The sequence below is a fragment of the Amblyomma mixtum genome, chromosome 5, assembly GCF_055824585.1.
Source record: "Amblyomma mixtum isolate Tamu chromosome 5, ASM5582458v1, whole genome shotgun sequence".
Lineage (NCBI taxonomy): Eukaryota > Metazoa > Arthropoda > Arachnida > Ixodida > Ixodidae > Amblyomma > Amblyomma mixtum.
Genome location: NC_143016.1, coordinates 179,757,189 through 179,770,774, shown reverse-complemented (window position 1 = coordinate 179,770,774; position 13,586 = coordinate 179,757,189). Strand labels below are relative to the sequence as shown.

At 41.9% G+C, this 13,586-nt stretch overlaps 1 long non-coding RNA gene across 1 annotated transcript; it reads left to right on the top strand.

Annotated features, from left to right (window-relative positions):
* The first annotated feature begins 1,634 nt into the window (after positions 1-1,634).
* Positions 1,635-12,629, top strand: LOC149344947 (uncharacterized). Its single transcript, XR_016282803.1, has 3 exons — positions 1,635-2,024; positions 3,107-3,180; positions 12,545-12,629. It is a non-coding gene; the product is annotated as an uncharacterized LOC149344947 (long non-coding RNA).
* The last annotated feature ends 957 nt before the right edge of the window (positions 12,630-13,586 follow it).

Sequence of the window (13,586 nt, the reverse complement as noted above, 5' to 3'; positions counted from 1 at the left end):
AGCTTTATCAAGCGTGCACCGCCCGAGCGTTGAAGTGCCGACCCTACGTGACTGTGCTTGCGGAATTTATTTTGGCTCGGTTATCATGAGCACAGATGGCTTGTTTTTATTACTGTTTTTTTATGTCCGCGATGGTTTGTCAAAAGGAACTCGCGGGAACAACAGATGATAGCGCTGCTTTTAGTCAGCAGTTTTGCTGTCCGTGGCAGTCCGCTAATTTGCTGTCCGTGGCAGTCCGCAGTAATTTTACTGTCCGTGGCAGACCCCCTTAATACTGTAGAATGGGAACGGCCCGGCACTCCCGTTATCAGCCTCTCCGCCACCCGCAGTGCCAGGCGTTGTCATTCCGGCGCTCTGGTGGTCCGTCATGTGTGCTAATCCTTTTTACCCACGACTGTACCTACTTGTTTGGCATGGCACAAACCATGGCTGTATTTGAATGGCCGATGCTGGGCAGCAGATACTGCATGCATGTGCCTATATGGTTGACAAAATGAAACTCATCAATGCACTAACAATCTCAGTGGGTCAAATCCATCAAACGTAGGTACACTTGGCACTTTATGCTGTTAGAATAAAAACTGCAAGACAAATTTCTCTTTTTTACACGTGCATTTGTTGACTTGACAGTTTCAGAAAATTTTTTTAAAAAGTAACGACTTATATACTTGAGCTTAGATTATCATTAGCAAAATATTTGAGAAAAAGTTTAACTTCATTGTTCAAAAAATAATAAATTGCAGGTTTGCAGAGCCCTGCATGCCTGAATCCGAACACTCAATTTCATTCAGAAAATTTTATTGAGCGTGCATTTCAAGACACACTAATTCAATTAACAAATCGTTAACCACATAGCTGGCCACACAGCTTCTTTGTAGAAGGGTTACGAATACAAATATATACACAGAATACTTCGACAAGGCTGCACTCTTATACATGCACCTTGGTACACAATTACCAGTACAACACTGTTTTTCAAAATAGAAATGCAGATATATATAAACACAATATGAGGATATAAATTACACAGCATATTTCATACTAAGAATTGATTTCGTTTTCACGTTGGATGAGAGAACTCCACTATAAAAAATGCACACCTTCACTGTAGTCTCAAGAAAGCATATACCATGGAGGTTGTTCTCTCGACGCGCGTTTCAACGCTGCCGCCTCTCACGTCGTGCTGCCGATCAAACAGCGTCACCATGTTTTTACGACAACCTACTCTCTACGACTGCTACGTTGGGTATTTTGTTAGCCTTGCTGATCTCCCATCAATATAAAAAAAAACTTCCCCATACAAACAGAAATCGGCATGTAATTTCGTGAATGAGCAAAGCAGCAAGTCATACTGCCGTGAGAACTCAGGCATTTTTCAACCGCAGCGCAAGCAACAGGTCGTTAATTCGCGCGTTTCTACCAGTGGTAATTGCTCGCAATCGCTGCAATTTCTGTGGATGCCGATACGGCTGAATACCCAATAAAAATACCAAAAATAAAATAAAAAGTAGAATACAAGCTTTTTCACAACGAAACCGAAACAAAAACTGGTTGTCACCGCCAGGTGGCTGCCGGTAGCTGTTTTTCTGTATAACCCTCATGGCGGTTCGGGTGCTGCGTCGCGTGCATCGCGCTTGGGCGCTTTCTACAATTCGCTACTTGGATTGTGAGCCGTCGTGAACTGTGTTGTGGTTTGCGTGTGTTTCTTCTTGCTCAAGGGTGCACAATCGCGCAGTGCTGTCGACGTAGCCTATTCGAGGCAAAGTGTCATTTTTCTGGTCTCTCTAACTTTTCAGTCTGTGCGCTTCTTTGTGTAGTCCAGGATGGGTGTCCAGGCACAAAGACGCGCGGGCAGTGTCGCGGTGGAAATGTTCCAAATAAGGCCCGGAATATTTTCTTCTGTGTGACTACGTGGTAGAGAGTGCCGGCTACGTAGCACTCGTGCTGAACTCTCACTGGTTGGTGTAGTGCCCGTGACACGAAGGCAAACAGCGTTCTGCACGACTACGCAATCATCTGAAAAGGTAAGCAGTACTCGTGCATTATCCGAAGCATATAATGCTGGAACGGTGACCTGTCGTACTGCTGCAGTATTCGTGTTCAATGCTATAAAAAGCGTTTAAGGCGCTTTTGTTGTCGCCGCGGTGAGTTGCTCTGCCAAGAATTGTCGCTGTCGGTACTTGTTTTGGCAAAGGGGATGCGACCGTGCGTGCGCTAGCTTTGCATGATTTTGGTATGCGCATGTTTGCGCGTTTTGTTTCTTGTTGAGCACAGATTTGTCCTCGTATATGCCTCGTTCTACGCGTTTCTGCCCATGCTTGTTCACACCACCGCGCACGTTTCAAGGACCGGCACTTTGGCTGTGCGTAAAATGTATGATTGTCTTTCAAGATAGCGTTAGCACTTTGAGGGGGATTGAAACACTTTTTATTCGCCGCGGTTTTTGCTTGGCCCTAGACTGTTGAACCTTAGGTCGTGGGGTCGATCCTGATGGCAGTAGCCGCATTTCGATTTAGGTGAAATGAAAAAAAGAATGCCCCTGTGCTGTGCGATGTCAGCTCACGTTAAGAAATTCTAGGTGGTCTAAATTAATCCGGAACCCTCCAATACGATCAGTGCCCATTTTCCGCATCTGAATTCAAACCCCACTATAAAGAAAGCACTGTCTCAGGTTGCAGTTACCAACGAAAGTTAATTTCCGGCCGTCAGGATCTAATTTTTAAATGAGTATGTGAAGATTTTTTTTTTATGATACCGATAGCGTTTCTGGCTACCCAGAGTATAGGACCTTGCATTTCGATCACTCTGCTGTTTGAAAATTGGTTTCTGAGGAAAACAAATGACGCATTAATTGTCTCAGTTATTACGATGTTTATCTACGCTTTCGAACGCAGATTTGTTTTGCTCATAGCAAGATTCCTTTACTAGTGCTGGGGGAACTGATGCATTTTAAACAGGGTAGTTTTCCTTTGTATTGAGGCGTATACTTGGGCAAGTATATTTTTCCTGATCTTTTTACATTCATGTGATATTCACTGTTGGACCGAGTTCGCATGCTTGTTTTTGTACTCCTGTCATAGTGATAATGGGAAATTGGTATCCGCAGGTGGCACATCTGTCTTCCAGTCCGAGTCAATGGCATGGATTTTGTGGCCACCAGATAAAGTCAAAAGCTGTGTTGTAAGTTGTTACTGCATTGTGCTTTGTTCTTGTGGTTGCCATGAAATGTTCTCTTACTTTCATTGCTCTTTTCTTTAATGCTACTGCTTGGAGCAGTTTGGATAGCTCTGGCCTGATATGTTTACATGTTTATATGAGTAATATTAGTTGGCTGTCAGAATGGGCCGGTTGCAGGCCATTTGAAGTTTTACATTCAATATTGCTCGTCTTTTAACCGTTGCATTCTATGCATGAAGTGCGAAATGTCTGCATGTTTTTGGCTGCATTATGTGATACTATTTGACTACGAATATTAACATTATGATGCATGTGTGTTAACTTAAATATGTGTTTTTATGCCACTCATCGCAGGTCACAGATGTAAAAGAAAAAGTACACACATGAGAACTGGTTTCATTACTGCTGCCTTGTTTTTGCTAAGCATGGAGAGCTGAGCTAATTAGTTCTGGGTAGAATTATGAGACATCATTCCAGTGTACAAAAACACATGAACGAAGAGAGTAGACTCCATAGACCCCATACTTCAACTGAGGTTGATTCCACAACATGAGCTTTTTACATGCAAAGTGGTACTAGTGACCCCTGTGGCTGAAAAGTGTTTCCTCGACCAGGTAACAATTATTCAAGGTTGCAAAAACAAAAACATAGGCGTAAGGTTAGCTTGTCACTCAAGTTGAATGCATTGGCGTGACTAAACATTGCCTACCTGGCTGACCCAACACACATTTGCGTTGAGATAATCTATTTCTTTTTCTGCCTGCCTGCTCCAGTCGCCTTACTTCGGCATTGACGCTGTCACGACTCTGTGACAGCATCAATGCGCAAGTAAGGAGACTGGAGCAGGCAGTTTTCACAGGAGAAATTGTAGCCTTAGTGGTAGAAAGCCAGGTTCGAGAGATGAAGTGTGCTGGGCAGCGCAAGCCGGAAGACAACGCACATTCGCAACAGTGACCTGTCATTGTGCCCTATTGCCATCAGGTGTCACACCGCCTCAAGAAGGCCAGTGACAAACACGATGTACATGTCGTATTTTCAGCTTGGGAAAGCTGGGATGCATGTGCCACCTGATAAATGACGTTACGAAAAAGCCTGCCTACAAAACTAAGCACACCAAACCCCTCGTTAAACATGAGGTTGACATGGTGTACAGCATCCTCCTTGCCTGTGGTAAACATTACATTAGACAGACGAGGCTTGCGTCAATGAACGCTTGCTTGAACATTGCAGGACAGCTGATTCATTAAGTGGCAGAGGTCATTTAGCTGAGCACATTCGCCTTTGCTCGCACAAGCGAGCATGCAAGGCGTTTTTGAAAGAAACACATGCCTTGTGCAAGTTTAGCACTTGAAAGGGCTGGGAAATTTTTTAAGTCTTTTCTATCTCTGCTGAAAAAGAGAATTACGTCAGCAGCCCTTCTGCAGCGCTCCAGAAAAAGAAATAGATTATCTGGAGGCAAATATGTTTGTTGGGTCAGCCAGGTAGGTGATGCATAGGCGTGCCGATGTGTTTAATGTGAGTGGCAAGATACTTTTACCCCTATGTTTTTGTGTTTTGGTTTTTGCCGTCCTGAATAATTGTTATCTGGTGGCGGAAATACTTTTCAGCCCCAGGGATCACTAGTACCCCTTTGCACATAAAAAGCCTGTGTTGTGGAATAAACCTCAGTTGAAATATGGTGTCCATGGAGTCTACTCTCTTCATCCGTGTGATTTTGTGTGCCGGAATGATGTCTCATAATTCTCCCTTGTTTTCAGTGAATAAGGAGGGCTTCTGGTGTCTCTTTTTTTGTATGTGATGGTTATAACAAAGTGGCTACCCATAAACTGTCATTTTGGGCTTAATTGAAGGATCCTTGGGAATTTGTTTGACAGCATATTCCATGGGCACTTTCTTGAGAAAAATCAGTTATTTGTTACCCATTTCACTGCATTAATCATTGCTTCTCATCATGTCTCGAAAGTCATTGATAAGCACAAGCTTTCGAGTACCTGAGGGCTGTGTGAGAAGCCTTCTGACATACTTTAAACTACTGAGGATATCTGAAGACAGATTTTACCAATAATTGTTAGCCAATCCAAACCTCTTGGTTCTATCCCTGACAACCCGAAGCTGACCTGTCAATAATTAAGGCTGGAAACCGTTCTGATCCCCAAACTGTTCTCCTATTTTATTGATGTGCATTTTGCATGAACTGTTAGAGCACGAAATGAGTCCGCATATTACTTGCCACCATAATTCAAACTAATATTTCTATACCAGTCATCACGGCTCCCATTCTCTTTACTAATGTGCAATCCAACTTTTTGAATTCACAACAGCTTTTCACCCAAATTTAGATTCTTTATTTTAGGCAAGTGTCATCGACTTGAATTTCTCCAAAGCTTTTCATGTATGTCATTATAACCTTTTAGCTACACTCTCATGCTTGAGCCTTCATTCTTTGATATTAGTGTAGATTCATTGCTTCCTGTTCTACGGCTGGCCTTAAAAAACTATTGTACTTCTTCTCTTATGAAGTCCAGCATATCAATATGCAAAATCATAAGGCGTCCCTCATCCTGAGTCACTTTGGGATGTTAAACCCCCATAAACCAAACCAAGCACATTACTAAAGTACATTAATATTAGCCATTCAATAACAGTCTTTGTCTTTATGTCCCAACCTTGTCTTTATGACTGCATTATTCAGAAGGATGCCCCAACTATCTCAGCTACTCTGACTGTATTGACTTTTGCAAGACGGATGAATGGTCTTGTTTGTAATTCATCGTGTCAAAACAGCGCAAAGAAGAGAAAGATGAGGAAGGAATGCGACGGTGCGAGTGCTGACTTTCAAGAAGGTTTATTGGAAAGCACATCAAAATATATACACTGTGGCCTAAAAAAAGAATGAAGAAAGGGCGCCTTGTCACATTCACTTTGGATCTGTCAAAAACAAAACGAAAGTTGAATATGAAGCATTTAAGAGCATGAACTCTTTCTTAGGGAGCGATAAAGAAGGTGTGTTAACACATTGATTGCGTTTTTTCTACAATTTCAGTGGCCTCGATCATCTCATGCACAAACTTTTCTGTGTCTGTCTAGCACAATGCAGCACAAGAAATTACGCCTCACAGCATAAAGTATGTGGCAAACGGTCGCAGTCGCGACAATGAAACATCAGATTCCCCCTGCTAGCTTTGTTCACATCGTAACGGTGGTCTTTTGACCTCTCATTGGCACCTCTGCTAGTTTCTTGCTGAAGTTGATACATTAGCCAGATGGTTCAACTTTAGATTATTACATAGTTTCTTGGCTCTGGACATTGCTATTAACAAATCAGCTGTTTTGTGACACTTGAACTCAGAATTAACTGCCTCCGTTGCCTTGGACAGAAAGACGCCTTTAGACATGACCACAAAACCACCTTCTTTATCAGCAGTTGAATGCGATAGGGCCCACCGTCTTAAACCCGTTACAGTTCAGCCTGCGGGCAAGTTCCTGGCATGGTTCAAACCACGACACCCCATCAACCAACGCCCCCTGAAACACCTGTCACGCTCAGGTCCAGGCACAGGAAGGCAAGACGTCAAAGTATGGCAAACAGCTCCAGAATAGTCCTCTTCGAAGGAACAATGGCAAATTTTGGCCCGTATATGCTTCAAGCAGCAGACGAGGCAGCAACTCAGTGTCGACATTGTGCACCTTGTTTTCAGACACTCGTGCCTTGGCTTCTCTGCTCCGGGCTAGTGAGCGCAAAGTGGCTGCAAAGTGCATTCCAGATGGCTTTCACCTGGTCAACGGTGCGTGACACCGTCAACCAGCCACTCCCTGGCTTGCTTTCAGGCACAAGAGTTTGACAACAAGATGCACACCTTCAGCTTGGAGTCGCTGCCTCGTCTGGTCTTTGAAGTGCTTATGGACCAAAATTTTCCGTTCCTCCGAAGAGAACTATTGTGGAGATGCTTGCCATGGTTTGACGAGTTGCCTTTTTCACGCACAGACCTGAGTGTGACAGGTGTGTTTCGGGATGTTTTGATGCAGTGTCACGGTTTGAACCCTCTTTAGGAACTTGCCCACAGGCCGAACTGTGTCGTATTTAAGAGGGTGGGCCCACTTGCTTTCAACTGCTGATAAACGGTGGTTTTGTGGTCGTATCGAAAGGCGCCTTTCAGTCCAATGCCACAGATGCAGTGTATTCTGAATTTGAGTGCCACTTACTATCTGATTTGTTAAAAGGAAAGTCCAGTGCCAAGAAACATTAACAATCTAGATTTTAACCATCAGGCCATCAACTTCAGTAAGAAAAATTGTCCAGCTATCTTCTTTACCGCAAAGACCCATAAAGGTGACTGCTCCTTGAGGGTTGTAGTTTAAGAGAATGGAACCTGTCACAAACAAATCGCCTTCTCTTTGCGACATAAAATTAAGTTGCTGAGCATTGATGACTCCTCTCGTGTAAGATCTGCAGAGAAAGTAACGCAGTTTATACACAATAACTCTCGCACCAGTTTCATGGGGTGCTATGTTGACATCAAGGATTTATATTACGCCATCCCTCAATCAGGATCAATAATGTGTTGAAGAATTCATTAACCTAAATGGAGCAGTGGCATTCCAAACGTCTCAGGCGTTTTGGTGAATAATTTTGTCGCACTTTTAAGCTCATACCTTCAGTCCACCTTTATTACATTTCAGAATAGCTTGTTTTTGCAAAAAAAACTATTAGCGCCGCTGTTACGTGGCTTATTGCAGGATCTCCAATCCTGACAAAGCATTGTCTAAGGTGAGAGAGGAGTTCAGTCAAAGCCTCAGTCCACTTTGAATCACCACTGAAATTATAGAGGATAATATGTCATCACATTTATTGGATCTCAATCTTGGGTGGTTACACTTGTTGGGCTTACGAGCCAAGGGAAAACAAGATACTTTTACCATTTTCTTCGGTTCAGTCTAAGCTGGTCAAGAGGTGTCACTAACCTTTGCTTCAAAAATTCTTTAATGAAATCCTGTTTGATTGCCATGACATCCAGTTTTGCCCAGCTCATATGCCGTTTGTCCTTTACTGGATATTCAGAACCTTTGTCAGTGTCTTTAGCCGATTGCTTTAAGCAGAAGTTGAAACATTCCTTTTGTGCCCCCGTCGAGACTGTAACTCCCAAAAGGAAGTTTGTACGTACCTTTCCCTACATCCACAATTGGTCGCACCGGTTAAATAGGCAGTCGAGTTGGCGTCGATATTGTTTTTCTAACCCTATGAAGTTTCAGTACCTGTAGTCAACCGAGATTATCCATCAGAGTCTCTTCGTGCACTGCACAGAAGACATAGTGTGTTCGAACGCCTTGAAATGCGGCTATGTTTACATTGGGAAAACAGGCAAGTGTGTCACTGAGAGGTTTAAAAGACCACCACGACGATGTGAACAAAGCTTGCGGGAGAACTTTGATGATTCACTGTCGCAATTGCAATTGTTTGCCAGATCCTACATGCTGTGAACCGGAATTCATGTTCTGCATTTTGCCTGGCAGACACAGAAAAGTTTGTGCGTGAGATAATCGAGGCCACTGAAATTAAAAAAAAAACCGCAATCACTGTGTTAGCACACCTTCTTTATCGCTTCCTAAGGAAGAGTTCATGCTCTTAAATGCTTCTTTGTCAGTTTTTGTTTTGTTTTACACTCATGCAATGTGGTTGACACAAGGTGCCCTTTGTTCGTTGTTTTTTTAGGCCACAGTGTATATATTTTGACGTGGTTTCCAATACACATTGGCGATAGTCAGCACTCATGCCATCATATTTATTCCTTCGTTGTCCTTGTCTTGTCTGCATTGTTTTGTCACAACGTATTGACCTCCTTTCCCACCTCTAGGGTTAATGGTATGGAGAAACCTTAACCAGATGCAGCCCCACATACTTGGAGCATGTCACGATGCATGCTGCTGGCACCACAAGGGCACTCGGGTTTATCAGGAGATGTCATGATCTGTGTGCTCTTGCCATGCTGCGCAGTTTATGCATAAAAATTTTATTGATTCCAAACTGAAGTATTCCCTAGCTCTTTCAATTTTGCACCAAACTGTTTGATGCTACGCCACCAACTCTCTTTAATCCAACAGCGACACTTGGTACAGCATATGTGTAATCAGTCATCTCATTTCACCACCAGACATCACTGCATAAAAGGGGAAATCGCTCGTTTAGGTGTGTTCCATATACTCTACAATACTTTTCCACAACTTAATGTTAAATGTTGCTGCCCCGCTTCAGACCAGGATGCCATCACAACTAAATCAAGAAATTTTTCCTGTTCCCATTGAAGAATAAATCAAATCAAAGTTTATTTCCCATCTAGCACTACAGATGGAGGAATCGTAGAAAAAAGCTGCCCTTGGGCAGCTTGACGAGTCTACAATCCTAATTATTGACAGGGAGGCAACACAAGAGTTTATACAATTTTAAAAAACAAGCACATCAAGGAAGCACCGGAGAATACACGAAACAGCAATATGTATACATAATGAAACTTAAACAATGTTATGCAAAAACAAATTATGTAGTTCATGACGTGAAAAAGAAAACAAATCGAGGTTAATGTGGATATACCTATTTAGAAGAGATGGAAGTGTGTACTGAAGGCATTCCCTACCAAGATTTAGTCGAGGTGTTGGCACTGTCCATTCTTCGCCACGTCTTGTTGGATAGACTAATTCTTTTTTCCTTAGTTCTGCAAAAGTTTTAAGATTTGTTACATTCTTCTTGATTTCTGTTTTAAAAGTAACACTGAGGCGATATTTATAAAGATTATGTGCTTTAATAACTCTGGAATGACAAAAGAAAGCTGCACTGGGATGTCGGAACGGTAAATTATATGCATTTCGGAGATATCTTTTTTTGCATTAAATGAATACGTTCAAGGTTAGTGAATGTTGTAGTGCCCCACACCAACTGGCAATAGTTTAAATGCGAGTTGAATATTGAATTGTATACCAGCATCTTGGTTTTTGTGGGAAGTATGTATTTTAGACGGCCTATAACACCAGTGATTTGAGCTATTTTTTTTCAAGATATAATTGACATGATAATCCCATGACATACTGGCAGAAAATATGACCCCAAGGCATTTAAACTGCTCAACAATTTCTACAGCCCGCGAGTTTAATATAATATTATCGTGCAGTGGGGTAACTTTATTTTTCGGCCTAAATATGACAGCTTTGGTCTTACTCTCATTTATTTGCATCAGGTTAACTGCAGACCAGACCTCAAGAGCTTTCATTGTGGCATTACATTGTTTGATAAGTTCATGAACATTTTCACCCGAAAAAAATACGCTCGTATCGTCTGCATAAATGAAAAACTTTGTATTATCGCTAATGTTGACAATATCGTTTAGGTAAATATTGAAGAGTAGAGGCCCTAGCGTACTGCCTTGGGGGACACCGTAGAAGAGCGGCTTCGGTTCAGACTGTATACCATTTATGTACACCACTTGCTGTCTAAACGACAAATAAGAACTTAACAATGAGAGCGCTTTTCCTCGGATACCATAGTAGTGTAATTTATTTAGTAAGATTTTATGATTTACCAGGTCAAAAGCCTTTCAGAAGTCCACAAATACACTAATGACAATAGATTTGTTTTCACGTTGCTTTATTATATATTCCTTTTGTTGGAGTAATGCAAGTTCAGTGGATTTGCTTTTGCAGAAGCCAAACTGAAATGGTGTTAGCAAGTTAAATTTATGGATGAAATTTGACATTCTTAGATGCAGCATTTTCTCAAATGCTTTCGAAAACACTGGCAAAATAGAGATTGGTCTGTAGTTGGCGAGGGCGTTGCGATCTCCTTTTTTGTAAAGAACAACAACTTTTGCTAATTGCATTTTTCCGTAAAAACTGCAGTTTCTAAACAGATGTTAAAGATGTGAGCAAGTATGGGAGCAATTATGTCAACTACATGCTTGACTGGCCGTATTTGGATATCATCAATGTCACAGCTACTGCTATTGTTAAGATTTGTTATCACCGACACTACTTCGTCTACCGTGACTGGGTGCAGAAAAATTGTTTCATCATTCTGAATTAGAACATATTTGCAAGCGTCAGATCCGGCAGCACGTGTTATAGCACGGGTAGCCAAGCTCGTTAAAAACGTATTGAATACATTAGCCAGTTCGACGCCAGAAACTTCCTTTCCATCAATATTTAATTTTGTTAATGCAGTGCGTGAACTGTCCCGCTGCAGAAGTGTATTTAATCTCGACCATAGTACACCATTTCGAGCATTCTTAACATCTAGAAGTGACATGTGATAGGCTGTTCGTGCAGACCGCAGTTTTTTAGTCAATTTGTTCCTATATTTCTTAAATACCGCAAGGTCCTCAACCTTCCGGCTGCTCAAAAATTTTCTGTACAGCTTGTCTTTCATTTGTATTTCTCCGCGAAGCTCTGGCGTTACCCATGGCTTGCGGATTCTGCGACTTTTCACACGTGTTACAAGAGGAAAGCAGTCGTGATATATCTGTTTAAAGCAATCGACAAACGTATTATAGGCAACATTTGCAACATGAGGTTCAGCTATCTTACTCCAATATACTTTCATGAGCGCATCCCTAAAGGATTTCAATGATGATTCTGTAATAGCTTGGTATGTGATTGATGTGGACTTACTTCGTATTGTACTAGCGTTCTCAATGCAAGCAAACACAGGAAGATGGTCACTAACACAACAAGATAAAACACCAGAAAAAGCATTCAGCTGCATAGAGTTAGTAATAATTAAATCGAGAACAGAATGGCCTTCGCTTGTGACTCTACCTCACCACATTTTCATTGCATGTGGTCCCTCAAAATTATGGAAATAAGTGATATCGCTTGGAGCATTGACACTGGTTTGTTTTACCTTTTCTTTGCTGCTGTTTTTATTTTTTGCAACTGATGTATCAATGGATTGTATGCCTCTTTTCGTAGTTTATCGTCTGCGACATCTCAGCTGTGCTACTGCAGTCACCCTTCTGATGTTACCTTTATATTGTCCCTCTTATTAATACCCCACTAAAAGCCTTCAGAGGACAAAAAACGATGGCTTTTTATTTTGCTCATTATGGCACACGTCAGGCTTATGTTTAGGGATATAGGAGAGGCCTTTGTCTTGCAGTGGTGCTAGTTATGCTGCTGATGATGGTACTTAATGACGAGCATATGATATATTGAATAAGAACCTCAAATTATTTTTCTTTTTGAGTGCGAATAGCTTCAGTGGTTCTTGATTTAGGCTCACTTTATTCCTGTGGCCACAATACGGAGTTTACTTTTTTAGCACTCTAATACTGGCAAGAATAAAATCTTGTGGATCCTAATTCTGTCATTTCAATCTTTTCTGCAGAGTGCATCGCCCAGTTTTCCCAAGCCCTCATGCACTGCTGGTACATCAACAAGGCTGTTTCATGGGGCCCAGCCGCATTGACAAGTGACTAAAGAAGAGCAAGAGGAGCATGAACACAAAATAAAACTGGCTGTAGGAGCTTCATCTATTTTGAAATTTGCTGTCTCATTGCGACAGACATAACATTGCTGCATGGCCCCTGCCCCAACATCTCCCAGTCATTCCAACATGCCCAGTCATTCCAACATGCCCAGTATTCCAACCTGCCCCAGCCATTCCAACATGCCCAGTCATTCCAACATGCCCAGTTATTCCAACGTGCCCAGTCATTCCAAAATGCCCAGTCATTCCACCATGCCCAGTTATTCCAACGCATTTTCCATTACCATAATCCACCAAGGTTTCCAGTGTTGTTTTCCAATATTTACATCATTGCCTTTTTTTCCAATAGGGTTATGAGGGCGACTGTTTAAGGTATTTGTAAAAAGGTTATTATAATACAATTTCTTCGCTTTCCTTAGCTCCGCATTTAACTTATTTCTGCATTTCTTGAATGTTAAGAAAGCAGATGGCTCTCTGGTGTCCAGGAATTTTTTGAAAAGTTTGTTTTTCTTCTTTATCATTTTCAGATGATCGGGCCCAACCCAAGGCTTTCTTATACTTCCATTCGATTTCACTCGTCTATATGGAAAGCAGGTGTCATAGTAACGGCGAACAATAGAGAGGAATGCATTGTGGGCATTGTTCGCATTTGTTTTCTCATATACAAGAGACCAGCCACCGTCTGAAACACACGCGCGAAAAGAATCCATGTTTGCTGTCGATAGGCACCGAGAGGTTACTGGAGGCTTAAGCATTTTTTTCTTGGAGAGACTGCTTGAATATGATATAAAGATGGGACTGTGATCACTTATGTCATAGCTTATAGTGCCTGCAGTTTCAACTGCTGTGTCTGCGTTTACAATGAACTGATCAAGCAATGATTGTCCAGTCAGCGAAACGCGAGTTGATGTCGAAATCACATTTTTGAAGCCGCACGAAG